General features: G+C 37.7%; 1 protein-coding gene across 5 annotated transcripts in view; it reads left to right on the forward strand.

The window, feature by feature from the left end:
• The window catches only part of raph1a (Ras association (RalGDS/AF-6) and pleckstrin homology domains 1a), a 69,179-nt gene that overhangs the window by 12,004 nt on the left and 31,882 nt on the right, over nucleotides 1-25,293 (forward strand). For 3 of the 5 annotated variants that reach the window (XM_058787140.1, XM_058787136.1, XM_058787139.1), the window contains exon 2: nucleotides 6,473-6,529. The gene's annotated coding sequence lies outside the window, so the exon portion shown is untranslated. Of the gene's footprint in view, nucleotides 1-6,472; nucleotides 6,530-7,267; nucleotides 7,362-18,487; nucleotides 19,256-25,293 lie in introns of those variants that run through there. The other 2 variants (XM_058787137.1, XM_058787138.1) reach the window with 2 other exon arrangements.

Here is a 25,293-nt window from a genome sequence, read left to right on the forward strand (position 1 = left end):
CCTGGATATGGGATAGAATTTCAAAGCAGGTCTGTTGGAGTTCATAGGATGGCTCTTCATCAGATTCATGCCTAAGGCTTTCCTTAATGTGGATTAGCTTGTCACTGTGTTTTGCTTTCATTTTCATTGCTAAATCATCATGTTTCTTATGTGTGATGCTGGGGATGAATGAAGTGATATTAAAAGTCTGTACAATAAGCTGATCATTATTTATATAATAAATGTAGGCTATATATAGACGTTCTCAATTGATAGAACTTGTGAATGACAGACGTTCATTATGTTTGAAACTGCAGATCTCTGTGTGTAGTTTCAATGGTGGCATATTTGTAGGTCACCTAATATTGTAGCAGGCTAAATGTGAGAGATGATGTGTAATAATGCCTCATACCACCATTCAATGTCTACCAGTGTACAGAGCTGCAGCATTTCCGGTAAAGGCCAGCAGCCTGCAGAGAGATCGATATGGATGAGGTATCTTCTCATGCTTACTCTCCCACCCAGAGGGAAAAACAGGAAGAGATCCCTGTTGGTTATGGAGTCTTTACATTTCTGTCGTTTGCATTTGAATTGTTTCTCTGAAAAACCCAAACGTTCTGCTGGTGTCCATTAGCAGCTCTTCCCGTCTGTACATGCTGGCTAGTTTCTTTATAACATTACTTCAGCCTCCGGATACGGTTCTATTTTTGTATAGGAGGAAATGGCTGCAACCAATATTGTTCCTGCTTTGTCTTGTTTCTCCACTAGCTCCGTTTTAACACCATTCTTTCTTGTTGCTGTGTTTTCCTGCAATGTTCTAATGTAGAAGCGATTGTCTCTTGTATATCCTCATTGACGGATGCTATTTTCATCAGTGGCCACGCTAACACTAAGCACCGCCCGGGTTTGTTAAAGCTCAGGGAAGGTGGGGCGACCGTCTTGCTGTGCATGTGGCCCAGTTTAGGATACTCTGTATAGAAAAGACATGTGGTCATGGGAGTTGAGCCACTCAAAGCATAACTCTCCCATAAAAGACAAGCACACAGAGAGGCTTTTGTGTGAGATTTGTTGGAGGTCGTAGTGGGTGGTGGTTGAGTCATGTTGTTGAGTGTGTATGTTCATCTGTGTCACTGGCCAGAGCAATTTTGGAGTCTAAATGGACCCCGTTCTTTCCTTGTTACTTCACGTGGGTCTCATATGTGACTATTTCACACTCTTTACAAGAGTCACATGATGTGCTTTGTTGGCGGTTAATATAAGATACTTGTATTCTCAGCAAAAGCAAGAGTAGCCACATCTAAGGTGCGGCCACCATTTACTGTTATTCAGCAAATTTTTTGCCAAATGCATACATGTTTATGTAAAAGTCTTGTTTTTAGTGTGTTGATGTGGTTTCTTGGGTGTTTGGGTGGTTACTTATATGCCCAAGTTAAAACCGTCCACCCTGGATTCTCAAAGATATTCTGGAATCTAGATATGGTGCCTCCTTAAGTGTAAGTTTATGGGATATTTTTGCACGTTTTGTCACCCACCAGACTAAAGCCATAAGTTTGATTGTTTACGAAAAATATATTTAAAAAAAGTACCATTCGGATATTTGTGATCTTTAACATTTATTTTGTTTTTGAAAGAAGTATCTTATGGACACTAAGGCTGTATTTATTTGATCAAAAGATGGACAGTAAAAAACAGTAATATTGATAAATATGAATATATTTCAAATTATAATTTATTTCTGTGACGCAAAGCTGAATTTTCAGCAGCAAGTAAAATTTCTTCCTATCAGTGTTGAAAACATTTGAAGCATGCAGTTCAAACAACATTTATTTGAAAATCTTTTGTAACATTATATTTATCTTTGTGCATCTTTGTAGAATAGAAACATCCTATTTTCAGTAATAAAAAAATATTTTTGAATGGTAGAGTATAGGTCAGACATTGTGTTTAATATATGTAGGGTTGGGGGTTTTCAAACATAAGTATGAGCAATAGTGATTGTTGCCTTAGAAAATGCTGCTAATGAGTTATTCTGCCCTCTGGTTTGTCATAGAGTGTCCCATCTAAGAACGTGCTTAGCTTTTTTAATTATTTAATGACAGAATTCCTCAAAGGTGCACCGCCTGAAGCCTTAAAGTACATTTTATTTTTAGTCTTTTAGTGTAAACTGTTTTTGGGATTGCTTAAGATTCTCTATTCTGGCACATTGATGGTAATAACAGCTGAACAGCAGATTGCCTCAGAATCTCTTTATTTGTTCTTTTGAACCTACCGAGTCACACCAGACCTTGCAGAGAGGTGGTAGAAGAAGTCTGCCTCCAACCATTAGCATGACCCAGTTGTTGCAGTACTCTATTTTCTCTCTTGTGAGCTGCTTGAGTTCTAATTACCACCACTAGCTATGATGCTCAAGAGCGTTTTCTTGAATGGGTGATGGTAATTCTTCTCTGGGGCTTCAGAGAGAGTGTGCAGTGGCTTTCACTGTTAAACACCCATCACATATCAAAGCCATAGTATGGCCTCTGGTCCATTCCTTCTGTGAGTCCTACTGACCTAATAATGACTCTCAGCCTCCGCTGTGTCCGTCCACACCACCAGCAGCTCTGTAGCTCTGCCAGGTTAATTATTTCAATTCCAAACGCAGCCCTGGAGGCCGAAGAGACAGGTGACACACTAAAGCCCTTGGCGGTGCAGTCATAGGCTGTCAGCAAGCTCCCTCCTTTCCTCATTTAATCTGTGTGTGTCTGGAGGGCGAGCGGACCTCCTTCTTTACATCTCTGACTTTGAAATGAGAGCTGTAGCGATAGAGACGTGCACACAGATGCACATACATAAATAAAAACCAATACACATAGCTGTCTGCTTCAACTGCAAAGGAAATGGAACATGACCTGATGTAAGCTTTGTGTATTTAATTACCAGTTACCTATTTTTGTTTTAAAGTCAGCATGAAATGAAACCGATTCATCCGTGCACGTTTAGTTTTTTCACCTCCTTTTTATAATTAAAATGCAGAATTTAACCCCCCTCTCTTTCTTAAAACTGACCTCAAGCTTGCATTCTGGTCTGCCTCCATCCAGTCAACAACCGATGGATAGAACCAAGTCTTACATCTTAGATTTTTTGATAATCACTGGAAAGTTATGTATGGGAAAAAAAAAAAAAATTGTCCCCATTTTGTTTCAATGTGACTTTAATTAAACCGTCAGTCTATAGAATGTTTTTGGTATTTTTTTCTCATTAGTAAGGTATTACGAACCCACATGTATTACCAAATCTCCTGAGAAAATGTATGTATTTTACGTTTTGGCATATTTGCGGTAAAGTTTTGAGTCATATGAAAAGGTATAATGTTTTTTTTTTAAAAAGCATGAAGTTCCGCCCTGGAACTTAACTGTCAGTGGGGCATAAGCAGCGAATGAGAATTGTACGAATTCATGCAAATTTGGCATTCGTAATTGTAAAATAGATTTGGGGGAAAACAAAATTGCTATGAAAGTCTGTTGGGCATTACCCTTAAGTCAAAATAGAGTCATTTCAGTATATTCACAAAAGCAGTGGGAGTTTTTTAATTAATAGACTCATATAGGGACACTGGATTTGAACAGATAATTGATTTTTGCATTTAGAGTAAAAAAGATTGAATCTAAATGTGAAAAAAAAAAAACTCTCATTTGAAGTCAGAAACATAACGAACAGCAGAATTTAACAAAATATGCTGTCACTACTTTCAGTTGTAACATGACAACTCTCTGAAAATTTTAGCATGGTAGTGGATATGACAATGCTAATGTATTTGGTCTTGGCGGAATAGATCTGCTTTGTTTGCTGAATTGCTGCTGCTGCAAAACAAGCACAGGAACTTGCTACTGTCGATACATATGCCGATATGATGCTGTGAGTTTTTAAGACATACTGCTGCTGCACAAATAGCATATATAATAACCAGTAGCAGATCTATACAGGTGGAGCTGGGGAGGATGGAGGGTTTCAGATGAACTCTAAAGCTGCAAAATGATCTAGTGAATGCTAACAAGCCTTTTAAATGTAAAGCACCAAGCTACTTGGCTGCGTATGCAACATGAACCAATCAGCTTGTGCCAAGTAGATTAATGCTGTGAATATCATCACTTAGCCTGCGCCATCTAGAGTTTCATGACAGAACTTGGCATTTATTTAATCCTTTTTGTTACATCAAAAGCATTGTGCACAATTTAACATTTACATTAAAGATTTAATGTAGCAATACACAAAAAGTAGCTTGTTCTGTCAAAAGCATGAGTTTGTTGTTCTCTTTTTCTGAATGAGACTGGCCTAAATGGCACAAGCTCCTTCCACTAGTGTGGTTATGTCTAAACGGAGCTGCAGTATTAGGTCAGTGTGTGGTCACTGCTTGCTTTGATGGTGTGTGACAGCTCGGTTTCTCCTCTCTGATGTTCTTCAAATCTGCATTACATGCATGCTGCTCTGCACTATACTCTCTCTCGCTCACCTGTTCATCATTCACAAAGGGAAGTGTATCGGTTTTCGCCTGCATGGACAGAAGGATGTGGAGGAGGTCAAAGTGATAATCGCTCTTTTGTTTCTCCTTCCATCAGTATGAACGAGATGTAACTCGCTCATAACATTAGGCTTTATGTGGCTTCCTGCCGCAGAGAGCTGATCCTTGAATTTGAATTGCAAATGATTGTGATTTTCTTCACTGGGTGTGTGGAAAGTGTGTTTGTGAAATGGTGCTCTTCCCCTGCTCATCAGTGAGTGGTTCAGATTTGCTTAACTTAAGATTTGGTTTGTTCATTCTGTTTTTTGGAAGTACAAACTTGGGGAGCTAAACAGAGGCAGGTAGTCTTTGCGCAGTTGTCTAGTGAACAGCTGTGTAGCAGACATGTAGAAGGGTGTGTGAGAGTGTATCAAAGCATTTGAACCCCACTATATGTATAAATAGCCTAACCCACTGACCCACACACACACCAATACAGTTGACCGTTTATTTATAGTGGAGTGGTGTTGATTTGACTCAACTTCGTTTCTGGAGTATGTGAGGCACTAAAGCTTATCTAATGGTAACAATTCCCTTTTAGGAAGATTCTTGCAGCATTTAATGTGTTATTAGTATTTGATAATATTTAGTCTTAAATATAACACATCGGCATACCTTATAGGGAATACACAGGATTTGTTTTAAACATAGCCTATCTGAGGAGTTGTATATAGTCTGTGCTTTAGCTCTTCAGCCCTGCCCACAGTAATTGGGTCACTAGCATGAAATGACAACCAATGACAGCAGTGTCCTGCAGTGTGACATGCTATACTTCCTATACAACTTGTATATTCCTCTATATTTAAAAGTGTCCAATAACAACATCACTTTTTTGACAAAAAAACTAAGCATAAGTCTACAACAATAAAACAATTCATTCATTCGTTGGTTGGTTGTTCATTTCAGTGATTTGCAAATTTATTTTTCAGCATTACTTTAGTTTTCATCCTTTTTTTCATTATTTGTGTTTGGCTATGTCAAGCTGTTAAGCTTAAAATGCTAGATGTTTCTCATTTGAGAATGAATGTCTGTTACATATATACGTTGAGTAAGTTATGCGCATGAAACAACACATTAAATAACTTGTAAATGCTGTTGTTAACTTTTAAACACATGGTGAAATAGATTGCAATTGTTTTGTGCTATTCTTTACCCAAAATAGAAAAATGTGTGAAAAATCAATTATTATTAAAAAAGGTAAAGCTGATTATCATCTGTCTCCATCTAAAATGTTCTAAATAACATTTTACTAATCTTTGTAAAATTATTATGAAGATAGATTGTTTTATTGTCATGTTAATTGAGAGACTACAGTAAAAATAATAGTTGTTTTAAATGCATTCTTTCCAATTCATTTGTCACAATGATCTTTCTCCATATAGCAGTATACATAGAATTTAATCATTTCAATGTCCTGATTATGAAAAGAGTTCATATTATGTGTTTCTCTGCTTTAAATCAGAAACCAACCCCATGTCAACATCTGCTTCTTATGATCTCATAGATTTGTGAGAAGTCTTTAACGTTATGGCTTGATCAATCAGTTGCTTTCAGTTTAATTGAAATTTTATTCTGTCAAAGCTTTTACCTTTTTACAAGAACTACTGTGCTTGCATTATGTGCATTACGCATTAATTGAATCTTGGGGTTATAATATTGAAACATTTTGAACAGCTCAGGTTCTGTCATGACCAGTAGAGCCATGTTGCATAAAACAACCTTTTTTCCATTTTTTTTTGTGGTCATATCAACTTGCTTATGAACGGTGGCCTCATTAATCATAAACAGTTTTAAAGCAACAGCACTGCATCGTCACATCAGGTACAACGGCTGCATAATGCATTCTTAAACTGCAGATCTGATGGCTAAAGTGGACTGATTTGTAGCTCTCCTTTTCTATCTAAATGTATTATGGGCCAGGGCAACTTGAATTAATTAGTCTTTTCTGTTCCGCAGATTGATTGAGGACCTTTTCCATTCAGAAATCAGCTTGGCACTGCCACAGAACCAAAGGTAAGCTTTCTCTAGCACTAAAACAGCTGACTGCATGATTTGCCAAAATTCCTTTACATTTTATAAATATAGGTGATGTTAGTAGATATTGACATCTCAGGTGATGGACTGCTGTGTATATATTGAATTTTTTCAAATTAGTTTTAGTGTCATATCATAGGTTGAGTTCCCTGAAAATTGTGAACTATTATAATTTCATTTGATGACGTTCTTGGTGCACTTACACAAAGCGAACTTGACAAAGTTATGATCTCATCCCACGTGCGTGACTGACTTTTTTCTCTAAACATACCATAATACTTTTTAATAACACTCTGAATATTTCCATAGACATGTGATGTGTGTTTTGAAAGGAACATAATGTCTGTGGACGTACCCGACCCTTAAAACCTCCCAGAAGTTAGCGAAATCTCAAATAACGCTGCTTTAAGCCTCGGATCCTCCCGTTCGCTCGCCGCAGAGCCTGTCTGCATTGGTAATTCCATTTGAAAAGTGAAAGCATGTGGAGATGTATGGAAACAGTAGACCCAGTCTCTCCTCCAGGACTCTGATGTTCCTGAATTACATCCCTGTGTGTCTTCTGCCCTGTTATCAGACCTGCCGCCTGCCGTACATTCCAGCGCACGTGTGCACACAGACACGCTATCATTAACCCCTCGAACCCCGCCTGGAGGAAACCTCAGTGTTGCTTCCCTGCATCCACCCTCTCAGTTAGTGCCTCTTCATGTCTCGTTTCAGAAGTGTGGTCATCTCCTCAGAGCGCCTGCTTTAGCTCTGCGCTAATGAGAGGGGACAGTGGGAGAGGACGTCAGGCCCCTGGGGCCCCACCACTGTGAGAGCAAAGACTTCACAGTCTCAAGTTTCCTTGAACAATAATTATTCAAAGTGTCGTTTTCCTCATCAGTGAGGTGCAGGAAAAGAGTGTTGGAGTTTTCTCTCTGCGTTAAGTGTCTAGACCAGATGTCTGAGGAACAAGATGTCATGTACCTAGTGGAAATTTTGTAAAATTGTCAGACATGGTTAAACTTTCCATAATGTAAAGAGATACTTTAATATTGTAATTTGTTTTTTTTTTGTAGTTGCATGATTCACTGGTAAAGGGCGTCAAGGGAGAATGAAATCAATGTCAGTAGCCTTGAAGAAAAGCTGAGATGTTTTCAGTTCCCCAGATGCCAAAGAAGCAGCTTTCCACACAGCCTGTGCAAAGGTGTTGCGTTTCTAATGGTTTTGGTTTAGATGGAAATAGAATCTGAAAGTATGTGCTGCTCCCGGGCAGCCGCTCTGTCCCACTGTGAGCTGTTTTTGGAGTCTCTAGTAACTCTTGACTTCAGCTGCTACCTAAAGCCAGCATGACCCAGTCGCATGGATCACACCACTTTTATCTGGCACTTTCCATAATACGGGTAGAGATTGTTTTTGTTTTTTAAAGCGATAAATGCATGAATTCTTTGGAATGCCACCTTAGATATTTCAGATAAAATGTTTAATATTGAAATCACATCTAATTGTCTGGACATAAAATTGGTATATAAATATATATTAGTGATGTCAAACGATTAATCGCGATTAATCGCATACAAAATAAAAGTTTTTGTTTGCAATAATATATGTGTGTGTTTATATTTATTATGTATACATAAATACACATGCATACAGTACATATTTTGAAAATATTTACATGTATTTACATGTCTATATTTATATTCATATAATTTATATTATAAATAAATATATTTAATATATAAACATAACCTATTTTTCTGAAATATATACACGCAGGTGTGTGCATTTATATATGCATAATAAATATACACAGCACACATACATATATTATGCAAACAAAAACTTTTATTTTTGATGCGATTAATCGTTTGACAGCACTAATATATATATATATTAATAATTTATTCATTCATTCTTGTTACATAATTCAACTTTTTTGACCAAGTTACTGTAAAAAATATATATTTTTCTTTAATTTATGGAAAATGTAAGTATGATAAATTCACTGATAATAAACCAGCATTTGTTTTCAAACTAACTTGTCTCTACTAAGTAAATTTTGAATACGAAAACGGTTACTTTCAACCCTGTTAACCATTGTAGAATATTTTATTTCTGTTTAATATTTGTTATAAATGAACAAAATTGTTCAAATCATTGTTTCATGCCCTATATTTGGTAACAGGGTTGAAGAAATGGCGAACATCAAATAAAATAGAGATAGACGAACATTTTCTAAAATGTAAGTACCTATCTCACGAACTTATTGTTGAAAATGAATTTCTATTTTGTACCCTTGTCATGGATAGTGGCATTTATGTGGGACTAAAGCCTAACACAATAGAGGATCACTGGGCTAAATTGTGGTCAGTCTATCCAAATGTCTAATTTTCAAGGGCCGGTTTGTGTGTCTGCCTCCTATGCAGCCCTCTAGAAAGGGTGTGATAGTTTTGATTCTATTCATAACATGTACAAACCAGGATCTTTGTTTTTGTTTGGAAGAATGGCCTTTGGCTGACTCATGAGCTCTTTCAAATGTAGATCCTGAAGTGGTGTTGACCTTAGCGGACTTATTCTACTGAATTCTGTTCCACCTTGACCTTTCAGCACCATACAAACTGACTGCTCTGATTGTACTGGTTTCATGAAGATAAGAAAAGAGCAAGTGGGTACAGGAAGTGATGGAATGATGTCAGAGCACCCACAGGAAAGCATGTAATGGAGGAGTGCAATGTGCTTTTATCTACCCATTCAATGTGTTACCACATCAATATAACTTGTTTTATTTTATTACATTGTATTATTGTTTGATGAAATATTTGAAAAAGATATATCTTGAAAGAAGTCTCTTGTGCTCACTAAGGCTGCATTCATTTGATCAAAAAACTGTATCCGGTAAAAAAAAAAAAAAGGAATATTGTGAAATATTAGTACAATAAAAACAGTATTCTATTTGAATATATTTTAAAATGTAATTTTTTTTCCTGTGGAAAAGCTGAATTTTTAGCAGCTATTACTCCAGTCTTCATTATCACATTATCATTCAGAAATCATTCTAATATGCTGATTTGCTGCTCAAACACATTCCTTATTATTATTATTATTATTATTATTTTTATTATTATTATCAATGTTGAAAACAGTTGTGCTGCTTAATGTTCAGTGATTTCAGGATTCTTTGATGAAAAAGTTTAAAAGAACAGCATTTTTTAATTTACATAATATTTTATAAATGTCTTACCTGCTAAACAAATTTAATGCATCTTTGCCAAATAAAAGTATTAATTTCTTTTAAAAAATCTTACTGACCCCAAATTTTTGTGGTATGTTACATTATAATACACTTTTTTTTTTTTTTTAATCCTCTAACATCTATAGATTTACATTGTAGGCTCATTGATATTTAACGACTTCTGGATGCTTTCGTTGCTGCAACTCACAGCCCTCTACATCCCTCAACAGTACTAAATAGGTTTAGTGTAGCATGGAAAGTGATCAACATTTGAAAACCGTTCCGACCGGCTCTTGGCCATGTTTGCATGAACTCAAATTAGGCTCATCTTTGCATTGATGAACTGCAGGTCATTGTGATGTGTACACAGCCTGGACCACGTTCAAAGCTTGTGGGTTTGCTTGAAAAGAGAATGGGCAACAGTATTGATTCATAGTGTGATGCATTATGTCTCTGTGGATGAACACAAACCCCCCTGCTGTGTAAATGGGGCCTCAGCTGGACTGTCCTGTACCAGAATCGTCATCTTTGATTCTATTCACTGTCTACTGCAGAAACCCCTCTTTCTCCTTACTCATTAAATTTAATGGTAGCATCAGCAAGACTGCCTCTGATCTGTCTCTGTACTGACACTGAATAAGGGCCCCTCATTTCCCTAAGTGCCCCGAGGCAGACAGTGTTGCCCCCTTTTATCCCAGCTAGAGTTTATGCCTTGGCTATATATTTAACCTCTGAGATACGGCTGTGATATTAGAGAGGCTTGGCTGAAATGGCTTTGGTACGCTCTTAAAAAATAATTGTTCTTTATTGGCATCTGTGAAGAACCTTTACATTCATGGAACCTTTCAAATGCACATAAGGTTCTTTAGTGGAAAAAGATTCTTTAGAATATTAAGTGTTCTCCACACTAAGAAAAAACGGTTCTTTTGAGAACTTTTCACTGAATGGTTCTTTGCGAAACCTAGAATGGTTCTTCTATTGCGTTGATACAAAAACACCTTTTGGAACCTTTATTTATTTTTAATTTTTTACGATTTTGTGACTTGTACGCTAGTAGACCTAGTAGATGACTTGCTATTTTGAAGCACTTGCTTTGTATTTTAAGTGCGTTATCAGGTGTGACCCTGTTACTGTGCAGCTGGGATTGGAAAACTGGAGCATCTGTGCTGGTTGTGTCGTCTGGGGAATCGCCAATATGTGTCGTTGGCGGACACCACACCCTTCTGGGCCTTAAGATGTGTAAAGGGGTATCTAGACCTGAGTGTAGGCCTTTTATGTCTTGCATAATGCTCAAGAATTGAATTTGCATTTAGTATTTCAATTTGCGTCCTTGCTGCAAATCTTACTTTGTGCTTCTGGATATGATTTTTAGCAAGTAATAATCAATCAGGTGAGTTGAACTGAATTAAGCTCACTTGTGCATCTATCGGGATTACAGAATGGCTAATTTGTTAATTTGGAGTTTGTTTTGGATCCTCTGCTCTGCATCTAATTGGCAGAGCCGAGTGTGAAGACTCTCTCCCATTGTGTGTGTTGCCAAGCCCACGCAGGGAGTCTTCATGCACGTCTCCCGTTTACAGCACTCAGTTGTGCGTGAATGATGACATTAGTGATGCTTTGTCACTCTGTTGCAGGATGTTAGGACCTTTGAATCCTTCTTTTGCTTCCACATCTTTTCTCTTCCATCCTCCTCTAAACCCTGTGCTTTCTCGCTAATGTGAATTGACCACGTGATTGACAAGACAAATGGCTGGAATACTTGGCCTAGCTTTGGTTCCAGTGTTTTATTTGGTCATGGACAGGCAGCTGTTCTAGAGCCAGATACCATCAACTATCCCCAGTCTAGTGGATTCCCATATTTAGTATCTTCACCATTTGTTTTCCAATATTTTTGCATATTTGAATAAAGCAGGACGGTTACCTTTTTCTCTTATAAGGGTGGATGTAGCTATCTATCTATCTATCTTTTTTTTCTTGTTACAAAAATCACTGTATAGCTATTATTGAATTGATTTTCTGTTGAGGTAAAATTGCTCTTGGTAAAGGCAAAAATAGGCTATTGAGGCAATCTACAAATCAACATTATTGCCCTCCTATACACACACATACACAGCAGCGGTGAATGACCTGCATCCTGCTTATGGAGACATGGGAAACAATCTCTTTTCATCTCTCTGTGGCTTCTGTTTGAGAGGATCATCCTCTTTTCATTGTTTCCTGGAAAGTGAACCAATTGTATGAGCTCCCACCCAAACAAACCAACTTGATGGACATTTATCATCTGTAAAATATTATAGATCTATTGTCTTTGAAACCAAATTATAGCCTAATGTCAAATATAAGCCTGGTTTCTGTTGGTTGCGTGTGGAGATGTTAAGTAATTTGCGTGTGCGTTTGTGACTTCATGAGGTTGAACCATCATCTCCCATGAGCCTCGCAGAGGCGTTTGACCAGGGAGAGCGTTGGATGGCGCTTTGTTTACCCTGGTAAGGGATGTGGAAATGACAGAAGCACGGCAGATCTGACTGAATATGTTAACTCACAAGGTTATTTTAGTACAGACTGGAAATCTGCAGTGGCATCAAGTTGGGAAACATTGATGATAGTTTCGCAATAATGAGAGCAATGAGAGGGAACTGCTCTGAGGATTTAGTGTTCTTCACTCCAGGAAGGGAGCACTGAAATTCTTGCTTTTATGTGTAGCAAATAGTGCCATCTATGCAAGTCTGCAGCAAATTTAAACCTGCAGCTTGTTAAGAGTCAAAGTCCTGGACCAAATTAATTGACACATGGTTTTCTTTATGCCTTCCTCGTGAAAGCGGGGACATCACAGATTTCTGCTTTGTATTGCAACTTTTGCACTTAGCGTGAAGACATTTTTAACATGCGTTGTGTGACAAATTGACTGATTGATTTGTGCACATTCTTCCAGCTGCACTGTCTGTAGTGTCACTACACGGTTGTGAGCTCTAGATGTTGCTTTGAGATTGGATGGCTGAGCTCTGGAGGTAATAAACAATGGAGACTTTGTGGTGCCACTGAGATATTATTTGACTTGAATTTTATAAACATTTAATCCAGTGCATTCCTTGGGAAAGAAAACTCTCCACATCATCAAAGAGGATATGTTTTATACTTAATCCTGATTAACATACTGCGTGAATGTATGATCAAAGATTTTGGTTGATTTGGTGCTTAATTTTGATCACAAATATTGAGCTTGTGGACACATTCATGAAAACCCATGAAAGTGGCTTGTTAAGCGGTTTTCCTTCCTGTTTTAATGAATTTCCAATTGAAACAGGCTGTTTGGAAAGGGCATGTTTCTTTTTTATTTATGTAAGAAATTAATTAATAGCTTTGTCACAGTTATGATGAACAGTAATAATTTGCTAGTTAGTCCGAAGCAACTGATGATAGTGGGAGGCATTTGATTGGACAAAGATTTGGTTGTGCCTGTTAGTCATCAATATTTTCTGAAATAGAACTTGTTGCTACATTTTAGGTGAGTGTGTATATGTATATGTATATGTGTATATATATGTATATATATATACAAAGAGCTAATTTGATCAACTTTAATGTGTAAACTAGCATATAGATGACCTCAAAGCAAGCACACGTGGACGTAAACCACAAAACTTTCATGCTAGTAGCCATGAAAAATCACACAACCTGTGTAACAAGTGTTTTCCAGAATTTGCTTGAGAGTCCTCAGTATACTTCTGCCCATTTGAATCAAACATTTAAAGGAAAAGTGTGGTCCAGTGATGGATGTGTGATGGGTGTAGCCCAGGCGGGTGTGAGACAGTCTTCGTGTTTTGGCTTTAGCTCTGAAAGGTCATGTAGACAGGCTGCTGTTTTTACACATTATACAGCAATTGAACAGGCCTGGTAGTACACAGCAATTAGACCGCATGGTTACGTAACAGCATGAGTGTGCCTTCAGTGCCGCCCAGAGCAGTGGCCAGTTTTATGTACCTCATCTGTCTTCGCACAGTGTTTTTCCAGTGACATTTTTACTCTGGCTGTTATTTCAGTGTTTTGATGAACAAATCATTTCCATCCCTGAATTCTTTGACCAGTCATAAGGCCTCTAGAATAAGACAGTCCTGTCTGCTAAAACCAGCTGCCTCTGATTTGTTTGTGTCTTTGGTAGTGCTGGGCAATATACTGGTTCAAACGGTATGAATATTTTGAAAACCGGAATAGAGGTACAAGTGCATAAGCAACATACACAGCATTGTTAATTGAGAGCAGATCCCTGTTAACTGCATACTCTTCTGACTAACGGTTGGGAAACTTTTAGAACTATTAATAACACGCAACTAATTCTTTAAATGGGCAAATAACCCCATTTAACCATCATTTTTATTGTTCCGGTCAAATATGTGACCCTAGACCACAAAACCAGTCTTAAGTCGCTGGGGTATATTTGTAGCAATAGCCAAAAATACATTGTATGGGTCAAAATTATAGATTTTTCTTTTATCACAAAAATCATTAGGATATTAAGTAAAGATCATATTCTATGAAGATATTTTGCAAATTTTCTAATGTAAATATATCAAAACGTCATTTTTGTTTAGTAATATGCATTGCTAAGAATTCATTTGGACAATTTTAAAGGCGATTTTCTCAATATTTTGATTTTTTTTGCACTGTCAGATTCCAGATTTTCAAATTGTTGTATCTCAGCCAAATATTGTCCAATCCTAACAAACCATACATCAATGGAAAGCTTATTTATTCATATTTCAGATGATGTGTAAATCTCAATTTCGAATAAATTGACACTTAAGACTGGTTTTGTGGTCCAGGGTCACATGTAGCAGCGCAAATATTAATAACATCTTTAATATGTGAATGCTGGCAAATGACCACGGCATAAACGGGATAATCAACGGCTAGTTGGAGCGGATAATTAAACGATTTGAATGCGCTGCGTGTCGGGTGGTTCTTCGCCTCCACGTCATGCATTCAAATCGTTTAATGCACAGCTAGCCGTTGATTATCCCTCACGTATCTCTGAGGGGAACTGTCTGTCTTCAGAAAAGTTTAGATGGTATTTTCTTTTCATCTTACCTCTGTATAATGCATATTAATGTAGTATTTAAAAGCGCAGCGCTGGTTTGTTTAAAGCAGTAACCAAGGAAACGCTGTATCGCTGCTGTTCCATAAGCGCCACCTGCTGGCAGAGAGTGAATTTGCATCTCATTCAGCCCTTTTACGGTTTCTGTTTCCTTTACATTTTATGTAGCTAAGGTTAGACCATTCTGTTTTTGCTTTAAATTTTGAAATCATACAATCCAATTCACATCAAAAACTGCTCATGCTAGCATGTTTGTTAGGATCGTGATTAAAATACAGTGGTTCTGCAACTGTTTCATGCATTCTGTTTAATATAAAGGCACAGTCAGGAAAAAGACGTAATAAACGGTCAAACCGCCAGAATCCTAAAAAAAAACGTGATACCGATATTTGATCAAACCGCCCAGCACTTTGGTCATGAAATATGAATAGCCACAATTGAAGCCAGTAAAAATGATTGTACACTTGGTCCATGTCCAGATTTGAGCTTTATGCCCTGGATGAGAGCAATTAAAATATCTCTGCTGGACTAGCTTTCTCAGTTCTTTCCTGAACACTCATTTCCTCTTCAAGACTCTTCTTGATAACCACTCAGTCAGGAGTTAAGAGTAGAGTTGATTTGATTGGATTTTAGTGGTAACTTTCATGGGAATCCGTTTTACGTCCGTAATAATCCATTTCAGAATGAAATGGAATATTAAATGTGAAAAAACTGAAGGACCGAGATTGTTTTATTCATCAGGAATTTATTGGATCATGAAAAGTGGATGTTCCACACCAGAATGGAGCCAGATCCGAATGACAAGTCTTTGAAGAGGCTTTTCCAGCAGGCCATGGAGACTGAAAGTCAGATTCATCCTCTGATTTTCTTTCTTCAAGTCTTTAAATGTAAGTAGGCCTAATTACATTTGGATGACAAGTTGAAACGTTATTAGTAACTGAATTAGTTTTTTTTTTACAAAGATCTTCAGGACTGTGTGGAAGAACATCATATGTTACTAAAGACTCACTGCAGTTAGGTATCTAGCGTGTCATTGGGACTTGGAGTTGATCTCATGGATTGGAATGTAGCGCTCACGAGAACGAGGCATCAAATGTAAACTTTTGCTGAGAGCGAAAAAAAAAAATTGTAGTGGAAATAACCATCCAGGCCTCGTGCAGTAAATGGAAAGGCAATCATGACTTTGTTTGTCAGACCTGTTCAGTAGGACATATTCCATCAGTCTTTGGCGAAATGCTCCCACTGGATAACTCTTAAACATTTCCAGCACACATCCTCATCTGAATTCTTGCTGTTTTTTTTTCTTTTCAGTCTCTTCTTTCACATTTTCAATCTGTTTTTCCCCGAGCACAACGTGGCACTCAGTCACACGCATACTTTTGTGTTTTTCAGTCTCTCTTGGAGATAAATGGCGGCTTTAATAACGCTTAAGGATCTCAGTGGCATAGCAGTGCTGTGGGATCAGTGGGAATACGGCCTATGATCACTCCCATATGTAGGGATCGTGCCAGAAACAGTGGCATTGGCTGAGCACCAGCATCCCTGCACCTCAGTCTGCCTGTTGTATGTGGTCTCTGACAACCTGTGCTGACTCGAATAAGATGAATTATGTTAGACAGTACCATCTGTTGAGCAGGAGACTGATTTGCACACTGCCAGGACACCATGTGTCATGCACTTTATGCAACTTATCATTTGAAAGCTGTTACATCGGGTTTCATTTATGTTCTGTTTTTTTTTTTTACCTAAATCTGTTTACTTATTAAAAATTCTGTAAACATCCAGTTCATACATGCAGGGAGTTGAAAATGGCTCTTCTATTATGAGCATGTTTTAAGTGAATTGCATTCTGACATTTTTTGGTACATAAAGTAAAATATGTCAGGATGATACTATAGTCAGAATAAAGGAGGACAATTCTCATTAAAAGAAAGGAATTCTTGAAAAGAAAACCTTTTCATAATAGTCTGGCGGGTAGTTTGGCCATAATCTTTTATTATATCTAGGGGAAAAAGGATTTTAAGAAAATTGCACCACGACTTATTAATATTTAAAGAACCTTTATCCACTAAATCAAAGTCATGTGGTGCGACCAATGAGAAAATTTAAACAGAAGATTGGTATATATAGGACCCCTTGCAGACCCTCATGACTGTATATATTTCTATATAACTTTAATAAATGTAATAATAACAATAACAACAACAACAATAATAATAATAATATAGTAATAATTATTTCAGTTTTAGTTAATAATTGTAATTCTTTGACTTAAATGTGTTAATTTCACACAATGTGCAGTGTGAGAACCAAACCAAATATACATATATACACAAATATATATAAATTTACATTTTGTCCACTGTCATGTATAGGAAGTGTAAGGAAAATTATTTCCTCATGGTTATACCATGTGATACTTTTATATTAAATGTAGCCATTTTTTCCCTTGACAATAGTATGCAGGTTTTTCAAAACCATATGTAATTTGGCACGAACGTTGTTGTTGTTGTTGTGATCATAGACTGTATGGATGTGATGATTACACACAATACAGTTTTTCCCTCACCATTGTAATGCGCTGCTTTCGCAAGGATCCGTGAAAACGTTTCAGCCTTTATTTTCCTTTTATGCCCTGAAGAAGATATCACAGGTTCATCAAGTTGAGACGAAACTCTCAGCTAGCACGTCTTTTCAAAGTGAAAGTAGCCTTGTCACCTGACCTGAATACAGCATGCTGATTTGCTAGAATGGACTTATTGGCTTCTGTTCAAAAACAACAAGGCCGCTTGTCGGCTTCTGCAGTAAAACGTGAACTCGCGATGCCTTGAAAGTGGACAATACCGGCTTTTTTGACAAAACATGTTTAGGGTTCAGATCGAGCTATATGTGGAGAATTTTTTTTTTTTAAGTGGCGTTTATCAGTTTTTGCAATTAAACTCTTCAAATGTTCTTTTTGGGAATGTTATACAATGTTTATTTAGTCAGCTTATCTTTGATCTCTGGCTATGACCTTTATAGTGCTGTCACTTGCTTTTATTTATCCGTGAGAACCACAAACCTCTCTTAAGATTTGTTTTGCTATTTTGGTCCCTGTCTAGAGATGCGGGTGTGTGTGTGTGGTGTCCACACACAGTGGCTCGCCAGGGGACCTCCCTTTGATACTGAAAAGAGAAAAAACTCCCTTCTTTTCCGCTTATTATCTCTCCCCAGCTTATTCTTTCTTTTTGTTTTGAACGTTTATAAAGAGCCTACTCGCAGACAGTTTAATCGCAAAGCCACTGTGCCCTGAACTTCAGTCTAAACATTGCCCCGTTACTGTTTATGTTGACTGTGTAGAAGGCTGTCTGCAGCTTTCTGCCAACGACACTCCTGTCTTTCTCTGGGGAGTGATCGCAATCAAATTGCGAAGAAGAACGGAGACGAACAAGGAGGAAAAGAGAGGTATGCAGGGAGGAAAATGTCACTAACGCTTAATATTTTCAAACTTTGACTGTGCACCCAATAATCTCACTCGTCAACTGTTTTGATGGTTTTCGGTCTATTTTTGCATGTGATTTCATACGCAAGCGAGAGAATGTGTTATGTTTGTGTGTTTCCATGCTCCCTCGCTCACATCTGGAATACTAAGCTGAGAGTTGGACTCTCTTGTTGATTCATTTTCATTTTTTCCTACGATGACTGAGGCCAGCTCGTCCTCACCACGAGTACATTTGTTTTTCTCCTCGAGATGAAGGCAGAGGGAATGAAGGAAAATCTGGATCTTATTTGAAGCTGTTTCTTTCTGCCCTGACGTTCTGCTTGTATCCTCACCACAGCTAAGCTGGAATCTGCCTCGTGCAAGGAGCTTACTGCGGTCGTGTCCCGAGTCCCCCATCCCTGAGGATGACAGCTGTACCGTAGTCGTGGGAAAACACTCCTCAATGCTCCCCTGTGTTTCACTGAGAGTCACTGGACTTGAGCTGGTGTTGTGGTTGGAGGAACGTTTCCACTCATGCTCCACAAGGAACTTGGATGCTGCTTTGTAATTATGCCCAGTCAGCATAGGGTTCCTGTACTTAAGCCCAGCAACAAACCAAACCCCCCTCTGTATCTTTATTGCTCCTGAAGTAGGGGTGAATAAACCGGAGATCTACAAACTAAAGCAGCCCCCAAGGACACGAAGCTCTGGGCTTTTGGAATAAACCACATCTGTATCAGATGAATGCTGGACTTGCGAATGGAAACTGCTCTCCAAATGCTCTGATTATAGTTTTTTCTACTTCCATAACGTGTCTGACAGGGTTTAAGAACAGAAAAGTGAGGGGATATTTGAGATAAGCCATCAGTTTGGCTCATGAATATTTATTAGGTGACGTAAACGTAGCCCAAAAGTCCTAACTGATCTGCTGAAAGCCTGGTAAGTGGGCACAAGCCATTGTAGCATTTACCGCTGTTCACTCCAAAATCTTTTCCTAGGTGTTTAATGCCATCAGTTCCAGTGTTTTATAAAATGTGACCCTGGACCACAAAACCAGTCTTAAGTGTCAATTTTTCGAAATTGAGATTTATATATTATCTGAATAAATAAGCTTTCCATTGATGTATGGTTTGTTAGGATCGAACAATATTTGGCCGAGATGCATCTATTTGAAAATCTGGAATCTGAGGGTGCAAAAAAATCTAAATATTGAGAAAATCGCCTTTAAAGTTGTCCAAATGAAGTTCTTAGCAATGCATATTACTAATCAAAAATGTTTTTATGTTTTTACGGTAAGAAATTAACAAAATATCTTCATGGAACATGATCTTTACTTAATATCCTAATGATTTTTGGCATAAAAGAAAATTTTTATAATTTTGACCCATACGTAACTGTATATTTTTACACGACTCTGCTCAGTCCATGGTATAGCACAGTCCTATTAGCTTTTGGCAGGTCCTGTACCTGTCCTGTAGTTGCCTCCCTCCACTGTTTTCTTTCTTTTTTCCATTTGGCTCCTCATGTAAATCTCATCTGTACTCGCTCATTGTTTCAGTAGTTGGGGTTGGATAAGGTTTGCATGGATGCAAAAGTGCAAGAACTGCTTAGATTGAGCCACGTGTCTACAGTTCCTCCCAAGACTGTGAGTTTTCATACATCAGATCATATTTCTGCTTCCAAATCCAGATTTCAGGAAGTTCACTTGGATGTTGGTGTATGATTGGATGCTTTATTGCGCACTTGCTGTTTCGAAGCAGTTCGTTGGCACAAGATGTCACACAAGGTCATGTGATGATTTCAGAGGAATGCTCTTAGTTAAATAACATTATAGGGAAATTCCACTTGAAAGTGTGTATCACTGTTCCCCACTCTCTGAGAAAGACAGAACACTCTGAAGGGTGCAGGGTAGTACTGACTAATTGCAACACTCTACACAAACAAAAGTCACTGACAATTTATTTTACATTGCAGCAAATTTATGCTTATGGCTCTTAAGATGAATCTCTTTTTTTGTATAAATGAATGCTGATAATTTTATTTTGATTCAAATATTGATTCAAATTGTTCCTTGTTTGAAAATTTGCCCTTTCATTGATCCGTTTTTGTGTTCTGGTCACGGAATTGTGGGTAATGGCTGAAACAGGACTATATACACTACCATTCAGAAGTAAGGATTCGGTAAGATTTGTTTAAATTAAAATGTTTTTGAAAGAGGTCTCTTATGTTCAACAAGGCTCCATTTATTTAGATGAAAAATGCAGTAAATACGGTAACATTGTAAAATATTATTACAATCTAAAATAACACTTTTATACCTATTTTATTCCTGTGATGGCAATTTTCAGCAGTGATTACTTCAGTGTCACATGATCCTTTAGAAATGATTCTATATTCTGATTTGGAACCCCAAACCATAGTGTAATTTACATGTTGAATCATGCCCATTTAATACAACCTGTTTTGTTGACTTGTTTGAAATATGTAGAGTCATTTGATGCACTCACTGGTGGTGATGCATGGCTTTCTGTAGGGCCAGCTTGGGTCTGTGTTTTCCGGGCTTTACCATGCTCCCATTAATAACAAACACACTTTCATTATATGAAACCCACCATGTGTTGTGTCAAGAATGTACAGGGGTCACGACCCCACTTCAAAGCCTCCTTGCATCCATTTTTAACATGCTGCATGAGAGCAGACTAACTGAGCTTAATGCCTCTGATAGGCCCACACAGCCCATCAATGCACTTTAAATCATATTTATGACGCTGTGACTATTGGGCTTGGTAATGGCATAAATTAATGCGTGGTGTCTTTATCATTCTCATTATCAAGAGTTTTGCCAGACATCAGGGTTCCATGGGCGAATTTGAGCTTTTTCCATTGCACTCTACTGACCTCTGGCCCAGAGTTTAAAGATTATAAGGTCAGGCAGTGGGAAGCACAATTCACACTGTTGTTGTCCATTTGCAAACAGCATGAAGTTGTGATCATGGGAAAGACTGATCGTCTGAAATTACAGGCTATCACAGGAATCTATGCTGTAATGTTTATGAGCAGTGTAGAGGAAACGCTAGAGTTTTAAAATAAAATTTTACAATAAAATAAAAAAAATTATTTACTTAAGTAAACTGTTGTGTAAATTTAACAGTAGCATATGTAATGTCAATGTTATTTGTAACATTACTTTAACTACAGTGGTTTCCAAACAGGGGGGCGCAGGATGATTTTTTCAAACTTATTATTATTATAATTATTATTATATGTATTAAAATGCTAAAAAACTTACAATCAAGATGTAAACTGAAATCATATTTCTTGTTTTCCCTTATATTTATTTTTGAAGAACATGCACGTGTTCAAAAATGAATTGTGGTTAATACATTTATTGACACTACCGGTTTCTGTTCGTAATGTAGTTTAATAAACGTTATAGTTATCAGGACCATATGCATTATACTGGGGGCATTTGAATATTGAGTTGGACAGTGGGTGGCCTTTTGTGAACATCCGTTATGGTCTCATTGGTCTATCGAGAGGTCATACGATTTCCTGCCGTCCGCTCGTATCGGACTGCATCGCTGAGTAAATACACTGGTATTTCTTGCGCGTTGAAGCACATCTTTTGGAGCAGCCCAGCAGTTATCACCATTAAATTCATTCTTTAGGATTTAGCTGCTCATTAATCAGGGTTCTTAGTAAATCCACTTCTCAGATAGATGTTGAATTCCTCTGACACTCCCCTGCCAGGTTGGTCGATTATGAAATGGCATCTTTGGGTGGAGATGTGCCTTTTCTTGATTATGATGCTGTTTTCTGACCTTGGATCACTTAAGGATATGATGGGCCATTTGTTATATAATCTAAAATGTCACTGATGCAATGAGTCACATATTCTGATGTACTGCTTTTGGGAGTGTGTGTTTGTTGTGACATGGTAGAAGTTTGGTGTGGCCCTCATCTTGAGGGATGACTTACACAACAAGCCATGAGGGGGATGAGGAATCCATTACATCCTGCATACTTCCTGTTCACATTAGACTGTCCTCCTACACACACACACAGCTACATGCCCTCAGATTTAATGTTTCCTTTGCTGCTTATTTGTTATCAGTAAAAATCTAAATGATGTGTAACTTCAGAACTGCCGTTCATTATAATTGCATATTTTCATTTTTTTTTTCCACTCATGAAAACATGCTAGATGAGCTAAATATGTTTGCTAAGCTGGCAACACTAATAATACTGCTCACAGTCAAAAGTGCATTCAGTTGTTTGGTGCTGATTTAAAAAGTTTTACAAATTTAGAAATGAATTAACATCAAGCATGCAAACTTTGCACAAAGTGCACACATTTGGATTTGTGCCGAATGTGAGAGGTATGTGAGCCCAAGTTTATTTATGCAGCTTATTCCCACATGCCAGTAGTTTCAGTTTTGCCTGATTCATTCTGAATACTGGTAAATTTACAGGATTTTTTGCGGAACTAAAATACATTTTGAGTGTTTATTATATATATGTACACTCTAGTAAAAAAAGTATTTCATACTGAGTATAGTTCAAATCTATTCTGACACATCACTATATCACTATAAAAATTATAGTTAGACTTTATTTGGAGTACTGCTTGTGCACAATGCACATTTCTTAATATTAAGCCTAAAATGTGTTTTAATGTCACTATTGATGAGAATTGTATGATCTTTGAATGATATCGGTCTTTGAGTGTAAGATATTTAAAGTGTACCTAAAGTATACTTGAAATAGTTTCACTTTAACACAATCAAATATACTTCAGTATGTCTTTAGTTGGACTTCTGCACAATTGAAGTGCATTAAGTGCAAAATTAGTTGTTCCAATTTAGCAGGGTATTTTTATTAAGCACATATATATGTAAATGTGTTTGTAGTATACTTGGCATGAAATAAAAGTATTTATTTGTGTTTACTTTTAGGGCACCAATGCAACTTCACTTTTTTTCTCCTAATAATGCACTTTTGACCCACTGTGACTTATTTTCTGGAAAATAGTATAGCACCCAGAAATCATCATTTGTTTCCAAGCTGACACATGAAGGTAATGGTGCACATGCAGTAGCTTGTTTTAAAATCTCCTTTGATTATAATTGTCAATAGGGATCTGAAGTAGGATTCAGAAAACTTAAAGAATGTGGACAAAGCAAGAGTGTGGCAGTGTTGGTAGGACACATGTTGCTGTATTAATTAAGTATTAGGTATAAAGTATTAACACTCCCATGTAGGAGGCAACAGGGAGCGCCTGCTTTACTCCGTCAGAGCGAAGAGCTTGCTGTGTGTGGAATGTGTAAGGCAGTGATGTGAAACAGATGCCTCCTCTGCAGGCTTGACGCTGCACGTGGCCGCTGTCTCTCCAGACGGATTCTGCATAAAACGGAGAAGGTGCGAGCCAAGCAATCCGGTCCAGCATCTATTAGACTACCGTGGCATGACTTCGCAGCACGTGTGATCGCAGGCCTTCTGGTGATGATGATGATGTTGTTGTCACATGCATACTCGGACGCTCTTCTACGCGGGCCAGTGTGTGTTAGCAGGGACCTTTCCGAGCACAGTTTGAGTGTCTGTAGCGGCCCACGCCCCGGGCCTGCCAGTCCAGGCCCAAATCACAGGGCTGCTAACCGCAGGGAGCTAATTGTAGCACAGCTCCCCGAAACGCTTGCCTTTAATTCTCTCCCTGGTTTCACTCACTCTCTCTCCTCGGATCAAACATAAACAATTGCTGATAAAGCTTGGAAGATCTGGGCCGCGGAGATGAGCCAAGAGAACGTGAGAGAAGTGGAATCTGAATTCGAAAACTTTCCAGAAACTTGAGACTGACATGTTTAGAATCTAGAATGAGGCATTTGGGGGGCTTTTTAGCCTGTATTTACCAAAAAGTAATGAAAGGGTCGGGATTTGATCCAAGCCTGATTCGAACCCCAATCCCCATGAGCTGATGAATATGGTAATAATTCAGTACTGTAGTATATGGCACCATTGAAAAATCTGACAAATGACAGTAAAGACATGTATAATGGATAAATGCTGTTCTTTTGAACTTTTCTATTCAGCAAATAATCCTGAAAAAATATTAAGCAGCAAAAATTGACATTTGAAAATAAATGTTCCTTGAGCAGCAAATCAGAATATTAGAACGATTTCCGAAGGATCGTATGACGATGAAGACTGGAGCAGTGATGCTGAAAATTCAGCTTTGCATCACGGAAATAAATTACATTTGAAAATTATATTCAAATAGAAAACAGTCAGTTTAAATTCTAATAATATTTCAAAATATTACTGTTTATTACTTAATTTTTTTTATCAAAGAAATACAGTCTTGGGGAGCATCAGAGTCATATTTAAAAAATCTTGAATATTGAATGATAGTGTATATCAAAATTCTATGGGGTTATTATTTGTGATACCATCACTGTACAGTGATAGCATCATAAAACAGTGGATTTTGTAAAAGTGGTCATTGGACATGTACTGTAGTGATGTTGATAATTCTTCAGCTGTGCTGGTGTGTGTTTAAGATATTTGCGGTGGTCTCTGGTCTCCATCTCTAATGATCCTGCCGGCTGTTCTGATGAAGATCTAAACTCTGCAACATCTGGCTAGCACTTCATCATCCCACTGCCCAGTTTCCTTCTGCATGTTTGAGAAGGACTGATCCACAATTACAGGGTTGCCAGATTGCAAACGACCTCACCCCCCGCGTATCGTACATAACCTACGGAATGTTGGCTTCAGAATGACTGGCTTGGAAACTGTTCCAACAACTACTGTTAATAGCCCATGTCTAGTTTTTCCGTAACATGGTTGGTTACGGTGGAGATTTCTGTGGCCTGGTACAGTCTGTCCACGAGGTTTCCTCACCAGTGACGGGATATTTTCAGGCCAAAGTACCTGAGAAGAATTTTAATAACGTAAGAGGATTATTCTCATTCTGTTATGCA

This window comes from Onychostoma macrolepis, chromosome 09 (assembly GCF_012432095.1).
Source record: "Onychostoma macrolepis isolate SWU-2019 chromosome 09, ASM1243209v1, whole genome shotgun sequence".
NCBI lineage: Eukaryota > Metazoa > Chordata > Actinopteri > Cypriniformes > Cyprinidae > Onychostoma > Onychostoma macrolepis.